At 42.2% G+C, this 12,511-nt stretch overlaps 1 protein-coding gene across 1 annotated transcript in view; it reads right to left on the reverse strand.

Annotated features, from left to right (window-relative positions):
* ppp2r5eb (protein phosphatase 2, regulatory subunit B', epsilon) overlaps positions 1-12,305 on the reverse strand; it is a 47,717-nt gene extending 35,412 nt beyond the window's left edge. The window contains exon 1 of the mRNA XM_017683384.2: positions 11,922-12,305. The gene's annotated coding sequence lies outside the window, so the exon portion shown is untranslated. The remainder of the gene's footprint in view (positions 1-11,921) is intronic.
* Between the last annotated feature and the right edge of the window lie 206 nt (positions 12,306-12,511).

Here is a 12,511-nt window from a genome sequence, read left to right on the forward strand (position 1 = left end):
TGAGCAGCAGTGAGCAGTGCTTGTGTTTTAAAGATCAGAGCGTGAACTTCGTCTCCTCTACAGACCAGTTTCTGCTCCGCCGTGTTGAACGGAATAAACTCTCACTGTGACGCGACGCATAAGGAATGTAATCAGATACAGGCGTTTACACGGATATTATTCTTCTATTTAACAGATTATTTACAGGATTACCCACCTCGTTCAGTCGGATAGAAACCGTATTTCGAATGGCCTCAATTTGACTAGTCCAGTCCAACTGAGGTGTATACATTCTATTCCAATTGAGCTATGAGTCGGATTGGTGGATTAACAGGCTGCATGTAAACGTGGCTACTGCATCTTACTAGCAGACCAAGCTGTACGTCAGAGTACAATCAGTCCTGTAATAACAGAAGATCTTGTTCACAGTCGTCCTGATACGTCCTCTGTTGCCCCCTTGAGTCCCGAGCGCTTTAACTGCCACAGTATGGTAAGAGCTCGTGCTGAGTTTGTGCAGCAGAACAGGAGCTGACCAGGCGCTGTAATTTGCTTTTGTTTACTTACGTAGAGAGTGTTTCTGGTAGACAGCCCAGCTCCACTCATTCATGCTGAAGTTATAAGGAGTGTTTTACTCTAGAGGGCTTTTTGAACGAGGCTCAATACAGGACAACCAATCAGAACAGAACTCGCATCTTAAAGTCACAGTAACAAAAGCAGCCTGTTTAATTCTACGGGATAAAGAGAAGCTGGACCTGCAGAAAACGTATTAGGACTGTTTTCAGTAAATACAAACACAAAAGTAATAAGTATAGCTGTGGCATGCGCCCGCCCCCTCCACACTCGCGGCTCTCTCTCTCCCTGGCGTCCTCGCCGAGGTTCGCCGCCGCTGTGTGTTCGGGCCCCGCCTTCCTGCTGGCTCTCTCGGCCGTCATCATTGCCACAATAGCTTAAAAGACAGCTCAAAACTAAACAAAATGAGCCTGAAACTACAAGAAACATATGATATTGGTCTTTAAACTCGATAAAGCAATAAATCTGAAATGTTTATTTTTAAACAAAAACAGGACAGAATCCCAACGTATGGCACATTGGATTAGAGCAAAAATACGGACCACCTGAGGGGCTCCTGAGGACCGGAGATGGTTAAGACAAACTCAAACGTCGTGTCCAAAGCAGAGCTTGACTGTTTCAAATGCGCATACTGGACCAATCAGAATGATTCGCACCCCTATGGCTTTTGCATATCGCTGCTGTCGAAAGAAAACCTGGCATCTCCACTTTTGACGTTTTTCAGTTTTTGACAATTTCAAAATACCTGTTGCCTATTAGATTGTGTGGAGATGAATGGACTGAAAACGGCCCAAAACGACGTGGAAAACATTCTGGTTCCATTGACCTCCATTAAAAGTAAAGCAGGTTTTTTCCCTTCTCCTGTAAAGTTACTGTTTTGGAGATACGAGTGAATTTGGCATTGTGACGGCCTCGACCTACTGAGGTCTCACTTTCTACTCTGAATTCTCAACAACGGCTGAATGATGTGATAAATCAGACTAAACTCAGCAGAACACTTTACTTTAAAGTTCCTTACACAACAAACTTCTGAAGGGTTTTTTCCCGTTCTTCTACATTTTATTTTGCTTTCCACCAAACTGGGTTTCACAACTTTGAATCAGATCTGAGCAACTGCCTCATTTCGCTTAAATGTTTTGAATGACTTAAGCATCACGACTTTCGTCTGGTAGAACCACGGTTCTAGAGTTCCACATACTGCTGCAGGTTTCTATCCAGCTGTGGAAATAAGTTCAAGTGAACAACTGAAACGCTGCACAGTGTAAAAAAAAAAAAAAAAGAATTGTGCACAATTTTTACAGAGAATTAAAAGATTATAAAACTGTCTACAACACATAAGAGTGTAAGGCAATGCACATAAAACTTAAAATGGCTTTAAGTGGAATTAAACTCTTAATTTCTGCCTAATTAAATAATTAGGGTATCATCAAAGTCATTCAGAGCGGTTTGGAGTGAAACGCTCCGTTCTAGAGAAACTTCCAATCAGAGCTGTTCACAGTGGTGGTGATAGGAACCAGACGCCCACCTCTAAAAGCTCCATCACAGAAAGTTCCTACATGAAGCAGAATTCACTGCCTGATACCCGAGACAGTTTTGCGAAGGTTTTGTTGAACATTTTTTCAACATCCATTCATAATGAAGAGGAACCCGCGAGGAATTTTGAGGCAAAAGAGTCTCCGCTATTTTACCATCATCAATATTACATAGAAAAGCCCAGAAGACTGGCGTAGGTTCTCTGGTGGTTCTGGATGGTAAACAAAATGTCTATATTTGTGTTGTCATGGCAACCCCTGGTTGCTATCACCACCACTATAAAGACATCTGAACCACTTCACACCAAACCTCCCTGAATGACGTTTACATATCAACCATCCTAATTAGGCAGAAATGCTGAGAAATCTGTGGCAATCTTAACTTTGAAATATGTTTCCAGTGTTCTACATTTATTTTCACGTTATTTACTCTAAATGCGTTTCCATCGTGAATTATTGGGTTTTTTTCTATCTGCAAAAAGCGTTTCCGTCTCCAGCAAGCGTACAAACTTTGCTCAAATGTTTACACAAACTATTCATACAAATACGGCCGAGGAAGCCCAACTAGCGACGGTGGCAGCAGCGCTGATCCGCAGGCTGCCCCAGTTATTCTGTATCTCTAAAGTGTTATGAGATTTGCATGTGATGCTGCCTGTCTGTGCTGTGTGGTTGGACTCGTATGGTGTCTGAACACAGTCTAGGTTTTGAATAACAAACTCCATCATCACATCTGAGGGGGGTGTTTGTGAGCCCTGAGCTCAGCACAGAAAACTGACTGCAGACTAACTAAACAGTAGGACTGCGTTCACACAGCAGGTAAAAGCGGCACAAATCAGATCTTTCTCCGTAGAGGACACAGATCTGTCAGTGTGAACAGCAAAAAAAAAGTGCAGTGAATCTGACATTTCAATTCCGATTTGAGACGCTTTCACACGTGGTACTGAAATCCGATACGTATCCGGATCTGCGGCAACGTGACTCAGTCTGAACAGCCAGATCGGAATTCGTGCAAATTTTACACGAATCTAATTCAGCGATCGTCATCGTTTCGCGCTGCTGAGAAATATTTAGGTTGAGGTTTCTGTACCAAAAACTAGGAGAGACTCATCGCGGTCGCTCCGTGTTTGACGAGTTTCGGAATGAAACAGCCAAATGCAGTTGGAGGCCAAGGCGGCAGCGTCAAAAAAAAATAAAAGTATCCGAGGCCACAACCCAAAGAAGTGACCGCTGCTGAATAACGTGCCCTTTTTAAGGCACACGACTGAACGCAATGTGGGTGACGAGCCCGGCTGTCAACCACTGTAGATTCATAATCGCTCCTGTGATGCCGACATAGATGAAACTGAAGCCTCCGGGAGCGACAGGCGTTGCTGGTTGTCATGACGGTTGACCTCTGGACGAGCCACGTGAAGCGCCGTGGTTCTTTTGCGCATGTGGGTCGGTGTAGGAGCTGATCTGTTCAGACTGATGTTGCATAAAGTTCACATTTAAAAGAGAACGGCCAAACAAAAGAAATCTGGTGAGAAAGTCGGATTTGGGCCACTTTAACCTGCTGTGTAAACGCCGCTTAAGCTCCTTTTTGGGTGGGTTTGGTGTCTGGGTAACTTCTGCAATATGTAAATACATTTTTTTCATTTTATTTAAAAATGACTTTAAGAGAAAAAGAGGATGCAATCAAAACCTAAACTTCATCCTGTATCATTGAACTTTATCAATTCTACCCTCACTGCTTTCCTAGAACCATAGTTCCAGCCTTGAACCATTAGGATGAGGCTGATCAATATGGGGAAAATCTCATATCTAATTCCCATTTCTTTGGCCTGAGATTGTGAGTGTGATTTAAACTGCAACTATTTTCTATAAATTAAAGTTCAGGCCAGAATATCCACTTTTTACTGGCTTGAGGTTTGAGTCTGGGATATAAGATAAGATAATCCTTTATTAGTCCCACAGCGGGGGAGTAGTAGAGTAATAGAAGTAAGGCATTCAGTAATAGAAACGGGAAACAGTATAAACATTATAAATAATAAAAATTAAAGTTAAATCTCTAGACTATTTACAACAAAATAAGAATAAGAATAAAATAAGAGTTGCTTAAGATCTGTATTGCACTCATGAACATATTGCACAATGAAAAATATTTACATTCTGAATATAAAAGTGCGCCAGACTACCAGTAAGTTATGGTTGTGATGTCACTTAAAACAAGACGTTTTTGATAACGTAGGTTATATTGCACGTCACAGCTTCTGCGATTTGAAAACTGCTCTCAAGTTGTTTTGATAGAGCACCGATTTGCTGATCTCCCATAATTTCACTTCAGCCTCAGACACAGCAACCATCGCACCTGTAACGCCCTAAGCATGAACACAGCTCCAGATTTAGGGATGGGTCTGATTTTTAAATATTTAACCAGGCATGAAAGCTTTTTTTTTATATCTTAATGAAATAGTAAATTATGATTACTGACATGCAAATGCTGAATTTTTAAGTCTGGTTAAAATTCAGCACCAGTCACATTGATGCCTCAGCAGCAGGTCATCAAAAATGCAAAAATGCCCACCTCTAAACCAACTTCTGATTTTTGGCTTCATCACAACGCAACAGGCAGCAAACCGTATTAACTATGGATGCAAAATATGGAAATCGTGGGCTGATGCAGATCTCAGACACATGCAAACACCTGCTGACACAAACAGTAGAAACTGTCACGTACCTGGATCAGCATGTCGGAGAAATGCAACGCGTCATCAAATATCAGTCAAATCTAAGCAAGTTCGATACCAAACATCTGGCTTCGTGCTATGACTCCAGCATGGTCGTGCGTCCCGATCACACTGCAATACTTCAATGCAATTTCATGAAATATGAAACGTATCAGGATGTTTAGTTTTTGCTGAGATTTAATCAGATGAAACAGAAAAAGCCACAATATACCACATTTAGAAAACACAGTCAATGAATATAATGGAGCAGTTGTGGGCTGGAGGTTAGGGAACCGGCCCTGCAACCAGCTCGATCCCCTGAGCCCACAACACATGACTGAGGTGCCCTTGAGCAAGATACTTAAACCCTGGGTGCTGAGGATGGGGCTGCCCACCGCACCAGGCAAGTGTGCTCACTGCCCCCTAGTGTGTGTGTGTGTGTTCACTAGCGTGTATGTGGTGTTTCACTGCATGGGTGGGTTAAATGGGTCAAATTTCCCTGCTGTGGGAAAATAAGGGTCACTTAACTTAATGACTTTTAGTAAACATTTCACTCACCACACTAAATCCACTTAAGCAAGACTAATTATGCTTTCTTTGTAACTTGGTGAGACTTCGGTGAGTGCTGACAATACCCAATGCATTCGAAAAGGGTACTGTATCACAATAAGGAGATATATATATATATATATATATATAAAAGGTCTATTTACCATTTCCAAAAAAGTTAGGATACTGTGTAAAACAAGAACAAAATGCAATGATGTGCAAATAAACCCTATATTTCATTGAAAATTGTACAAAGACAACATATCAATTGTTGAAAATGAAAAAAAAATTGTTTATTGAAAAATATATGCCCATTTTAAATTTGATGCCAACAACATGTTCCAAAAAAGTTGAGACAGGGGCAACAAAAGGCTGATGAAGCTGTCTAATGATAAAAGAAACACCTGGTGGTTGATTGGCAGCAGGTCAGTGCCATGACTGGGTATAAAATGAGCAACTCTGAGAGGCTCTTCAGGAGTAAAGATGAGGAGGGATTCACCACTCGGTCATACACAGTACAGAATATCATTGATTTCTCCAGATTCTCTGAATCTCTTAATGTCAGGCACTGATTCTGTAGCGGAAATCCCTGCATGGGCTCACAAACACTGTGAAAACAGCTTGTTGCTGCATCCACAAATTCTAATTAAAACTCTAAAACGCAAAGATGAAACCAAATATAAACAGGACTCAGAAATGCTGCCACCTTCTCTGGGCCTGAGCTCATTTAAAATGGACTGGGGGACGTGGAAAAGCGTCCTGTTCTCCAACAAATCAAAATTTTAAATTCTTTTCGGAAAATCATGGACACTGTGGTCTAAAGACCACTTAGCTTGTTATCAGTGCTCAGTTCAAAAAACAGTATTCAGGGTGATATAAGAGGTGCATTAGTGCACATAGAAATCCTGTATATCAAACAGGAAGGGGAAAACATTTCACTTGCAAAACTCCTTCCTCAGTTCCCAAACACTTAGTGTTGTTAAAAGAAGAGGTGATGCAGCACAGCGGTAAAGATGCCCCGTCCCAACTTTTTTGGAACATGTTGTTGGCATCGAATTCAAAATGGACAGATTTTTTAAAAAAAAACAACAAATAAAAAAACAATAGCATTTCTCAGTTTCAACGTTTGATAGGTTGTAGTATTTTCCTTAAAAATATGGTTTACATGATTTGCACATCACTGTATCCTATTTTTATTTACATTCTGCACGGTGTCCCAGGTTTTTGGAAACGGGGTTATAATACAAAGTGTTTCCCTGAGCTAAAATCACTCGGCTAGCTCAGAGACACTCCCTGACCGTGAGTATCAGTCAGAAACGCGTCATGATACAGAAGGAAAATGCGTTATGATTTCCGACTCAAGCTGACTCAAACAGATCAAGTCCTACGTACTGGTCTGAGACGAGCTTAACCACTAATTAGTTACAGAACCAAGTTAGTGCTGCACTGAGGCACGACAAGAATTTGTAGTTAAAAGAAACAACCTCAAGTCACCGCCTTTCACAGACGCCGCTCTGCAGACCACAAGAGCCTTAAACAGTGTTATGAACTGCTGTGGTAGTTTTAATGGACTGCAATTGTGGAATATGAAGCTCCCCAACCAATCATTCAGCTTCAAACCAGCTCAGTTACACATTCAAACAGCTGAATCTTCATGATAATCAGGTTTAACTGCCAACGTTTCGCTGCTACCAGAAAGCTAAAACTGTAGCGTCAAGGCAGATCCTTAGAGGAATCATTTCTCACGGACTCCTCAGCGGCAACACATCATACCAGTCATGCCTTTCTTGGTTCAATGCATATAAATGATTCATGGCAAACCTACAAGTCTAATTAACCCATTCGTGCCAGGAGATCTTGTCTAGTTGCTCTCCGGATGAACATAACAGGATTTCCTTCCCCATTATACCTCATTTTTACACCTGTATCTAGAACCAAACATAGATATTCCACAGGAAAATAAGGAGCACCAAAAAAAATATTCAGTATGATGAGTTAAACTCACATTTTAGCCACTTATTTAGACCAATTTATAAACAATCCTTTGGCTTTTTGTCCAGCTATGCTTTAAGAACATGTGGACCAAAGAAAATTTGACGTTTCACACATGGATATCAATGGGTTCATCTGCGTCTACCCAAAACGTGACCGCGGTACTGAGAGAACTGAGACGACAACACACCCAAAGCTAATTTGAACACGTGCCCTACAGCGACACGCCACACTAGCCTGTCACTTCTAGTAGTCTCTATACGTGCCGACCTAAAGACGCCAAGCCGTCATGAAGGAGCGCCTTCAAGGGCTCGGATCCTGCCTTTTTCCCGTTCTCTGACGTTTGTGAGGATATAGGCAACAAAAACACGGTATGCCTTCGATTAAACAGTGGCCCAGGCTGAAACACTGCTTATTACTTCAGTGTAAATGGGCGGAGCTAAACTGTTCTGGGCTGTATAGGTGGGCGTGTTTAAGTGTGTTACATCATAAAAACTATTCTAAATTAACTGAGCTTAATTTCCATATATAGACTTGGATAAAGATACATGTGGAAACATTTGCAAAGTTTAGAAACTACATGAAACTCATACTTAAAATAAAAAACCTTCAGAAATCAGGTGTTTAAGGATATGAATTCACTGAGTTCACCAACACTGTCCAACCCCATCTTAAAACAACAGAGCCAAAAACCTGTCACCACACCTCAGTATCGGACAGGAGAGTATTATGTGGAAAATTAAGCGCAAACACACACACACACACACACACACACACACACACACACACACACACACACACACACATATATATATATAAATAACGTGAATATGATGATGGTGATTCAAAAAGATTCATCTGATTTCAAAGCACCATATTCTTATGATGGAAGTGCCTAGGAACCAATCACAAACCAACTGTAACCTCTTACATCATAGAGGTTCTGACTGTCAGTGGAAGATGACTCCCTTCAGTCTGAGAGGAGCTGAGACCCCTGAGCAGAGCGTTCTGCGTTCTCCACGTCAGTGAGAGTGAATCCGTCAGAACTGTGAGGCGGGATTTTCATCAGCAGTGAAGCTCCAGCAGCTCAGAGCGTTCGCCGCTGGTTCCACAGCACTGGATGATCTCCGAAATCGCCCTGAAAGAGCCGCGAGGGCAGGGACACCCGACACGCTCAGTCCAGTCTGGGCTGAGTTGGACTGTGGTGTTGATGTCGTCCGTACAGCTGGAGGAGGTTCAGACTGAGACCTTGTAAAATTATATAATAAACTTTCTGCTCGTTGATCTGTAATGATTGACAAGAGAAATCAATCACCTTGAAACCGGATTAATCTTTTTGAATCACCCCGTATATTTATATAGTCTAAATACACCAGTATCACAACTTTTCCAATGTACGTAGTACATTAGCTTTAAAAGTTTGATTTCACATCGATGTGCAGAAATATTACACGCGGGTGTTTTTGCCTTCTTTCAGAAATTTGGCTACTATCACATTTGTCTCTATTAAATTAACCACTTTCAACTTTCACTGCCCCATCTAAGTCTATTCCTTACTTTGTCATACACACACACACACACACATTATATATATATATATATATATATATATATATATATATATATATATATATATATATATATATATATATATATATATATATACACACACATATAAACACCTAGATTTACATTGCATGAAGACAATGTCTACATGCACTTCAATAAGTGCAATAATAATAAAGCATCTCCTTTTTTTATGATTGATTTGATCATTTTGCCAGACTGAATGTAACTAGTCAGGTCTGGCCCAACTTGCTTCCTGCAGCCCACGTCACAAAATCAAATGCTTCACTATTGCTCATCTGCTGCTGCTCTGATGCTGAATCCTCCGTTTGATGCAGACCATCATAAAAATGTGTTCCCACCAACACACAGTTGGTCACAACAGCTACAATACAAGTACAATTTAGTTTACCATCAAAACCACCAGCTAACCTCGACGCATCTTCTGAGCTCTGATATGCAATGTTGTTGATGGTAAAACACTAAAAATACTTTTTAAATAATTACTTTGTTGGGGGCTATTTTGGCTCAGAACACCCTGCATGTCCGTCTCCACCACGAACTGATTAATAAATGCTTTAGGGCCGAGCTGGACTCTATTCCTAACCATTGGCAAGGCAGCCTAAGACAAGAGTACACTGACCAACAAACACAGAGCAAACATGAACAAACAGAAACGCTAGTCTTCCTCCTCATTCACTCCGACTCAAATCACGCCTCGGCTCTTTTCCGGGACATTTTAAGAACAACTGCAAATTTGTGAACGTTCGTACTTGTTGGTGTCTGTCTGGACGGCGCTCTGGCCTCTGGGGGCAGTAAATTCTTCAGACGCCTGGTTCCCATCGCCAATACTGAGCAAGTCTGACTTGGTACGTTTCTCTGGAACGGTGCTTTTCACATCAAATCTCTCTGAAGGACTTCATTTGCATCTTAGCCATTTTTATATGCAGAAATGTTGGGTGGGGGGTGGGGGGTGGCAGATTACCCGTTTTATACGTGCAAAACAAAAACGTCCACCCTGAACGTGGCTTTAACCGCTCAGAAGTGAAGAGACACGTTTAACCATTATACAAATAAGCAGCAGTGAAAAAGCACATTCATCTCCGCGCCCTGTGCACCTACCATTAACATTTATGATTAAAACGGCAATAAAGAAAGGAAAGGGAGAGACTTTATTGGCTGACATTAGAGAATTTCTCTGATTTTTCAAACGTTTTGTATAAAAATGTTGCAGCAACGCAAACAAAGACATTCAGAGAGGTTCTGAATTTTATTTACTATCCAAAACCACAAATTAACCTACATGTGTCAGTTTTTATATGTAATGTTGATCGCGGTAAAAAAGTGGGAAATCTGGAAAAAAAATGACTTTTTTGCCTTACAGGGCCCTGTAGGTGCCCATCCTGCATGCATGGACGAAAACAAATGAATGAACAAGACGTTTTAGGCCCGAACTTGATCTCAAAACAATGTCTCCAGCATCCATAGCCTTGTCGTGCATTAACTTTGAGGCAGCCGTCTGGTTCCTATCACCACCACTGTAAACAATTCTGACTCTGCATGCTTCTCTACAACAGAGCATTTCAAACAAACCACTCCAAGTGGCTTTGATTACATGTTCACAGGTGAATTAAGTGGAACTTCTGAAAAACTGGTGGAGTTACCCTTTAAGCAAATCCAAGAAGGTGGGGTAAGTTGGAAAGCTGGCCAAAGAGGCCCGATTAGTAAAGTTAGTCTAACCGCAGACTTTCTAAATCGGCCAGCGGTCACTCACAAGCTTTCTAAGAACAATTTGACAGGGCACTTTCTGTGGTGTTGTCCAGTATTAACACCTCCAAGTTGACTGTAACCAACCCAAGTTGCCTACCAACGCCGTCTAAAGCAGTGGATCACATTCCTGCTCCTGCCCTGTACATGACACTGTTTTGTTGGCTCCAACAAACCCATTTTACTCTCATTAAAGACTCGGTTAGACGCTGAGGAGTTAAAAATGTGTTGGAAAGCTGGAGATGATGTCTAAAATGTGCAGCGCATGGCACAGCAACGTTACTCCAGAGTAAGACTGGAAAACGTTGATGCGGGAACCGTAGAGCTCCGGCTAACGTTAGTCGGAGGCCTGCTAACAACATTAGCGTCCAAAACAACATAAAAGCCCCGTCGGGATCAACAACAAGCAGCTAAATGTGTCAAATGTGCACCTTATTAACCGCGACGAGCTTATAACCGCCTCAAATCCCCCGTATCCGTGTCCTTCTGCATCTCGGAATTTGCTAGTTAGCCTGGCATATCCGCCAACTTCTTGTTCGAATTCTCCCGTTCCACCTTAAACGGCGCGGCAGTTAGAATGCAACCGCCGCACCGCTTAAGGTGGAACGGGAAAAATAAGAAAAAACTGGTTGTCGGCTTCCTACTCGCCAGCTTCTTGTTCGAATTTTCCCGTTCCACCTTAAACGGTGCAGCCGTTTGAATGCAGCTGCCGCACCGCTTAAGGTGGAACGGGAGAATTCGAACAAGAAGCTGGCGACTAGGAAGCCGACAACCAGCCTCGTCTTAGCCTAGCGGTCTACTTGACTAACCTAGCTGGCTAACTCGCCAGCTCGACTTAAACGTGGGTGTTTATTAGTTTTCACTCGCGCAAAAAAACAACTTTTTATAAATGAGACAAAAGTATTAAATGTAGCTTTATCCATTTGGAGAAGCGGTAAGTAGGATGTGCTGTAGTTAACGTTAATTAGCGGTTAGCTTAGCTTAGCTAACAGGCTAAACCGAAGACAGTCAGGGAAGGAAGCGTAGCGGGGGGACAAAGACGAACGTGAAAAACAGCAATAAAATAAAATAAAAATGTAAAAGCGACAACGAGGAGTTTAGCGTGTGCGAACAGCTCACGCTAGGGAGAGACTAGAGAAAAATCCTGGGCTGAATGAGCGCGAGTCGCCGGCCAGCTCCGCTGCTAGGTCAGCTAACGCCGAGCCGAAGCAGCGCTGCAGAAAGTAAACGAAAAAACGGGGAGAGAGTGAAGAAACTTTACCTTGATCCTCTGTGTTTATGTGAGCGAAGATGATGATGATGACTGATCCTTTAGCAACACTTCTCTGTCAACACGAAAGAGGCTCCCAGTCCCGTTTTAAGAGGCAGAAAAACCAAGAGAGAAAGAAAAAAAATGTCTTAATCTTGGCCTTTAAACTGCCAATCCCACAACCAGCTTTTTACCTTCTAGTGAAATAATCCCATCAATGACAAAATATGGATGCATTTAAACAAAAATGGGACGCATTGCGTGCTTTGTTGATGAATTCGCGTCCCTTCAGTGCAGCCCGTGTTTTCTGGTTAAGTTTAATTTCCTTAAAAGTGTCTCTAGTTTGAGGGGAATGATCTCCTTTCACCCTATTGTCAATACTACAGGGCTGAGTCCATGGCAGACAGAACACAGAGCGGCGCTGGGCCTGCCGCCGATCGTGATTGGTCAGTTTGAAGATTGTTCGCGGTCTGATTGGACGACGTCGACGTCAGTCACAGGACGAGCGCAGAGCGAAAGTAGGTTGGCGAGTGTGGCGCAAGGAGGGGCGATGGTTTTTTTCCCGCCTGTATTCGGACAAATCCCGCCCACGCTGCTAGAGG

Source organism: Pygocentrus nattereri, chromosome 5 (assembly GCF_015220715.1).
Source record: "Pygocentrus nattereri isolate fPygNat1 chromosome 5, fPygNat1.pri, whole genome shotgun sequence".
In the NCBI taxonomy this organism is placed as follows: Eukaryota; Metazoa; Chordata; class Actinopteri; order Characiformes; family Serrasalmidae; genus Pygocentrus; species Pygocentrus nattereri.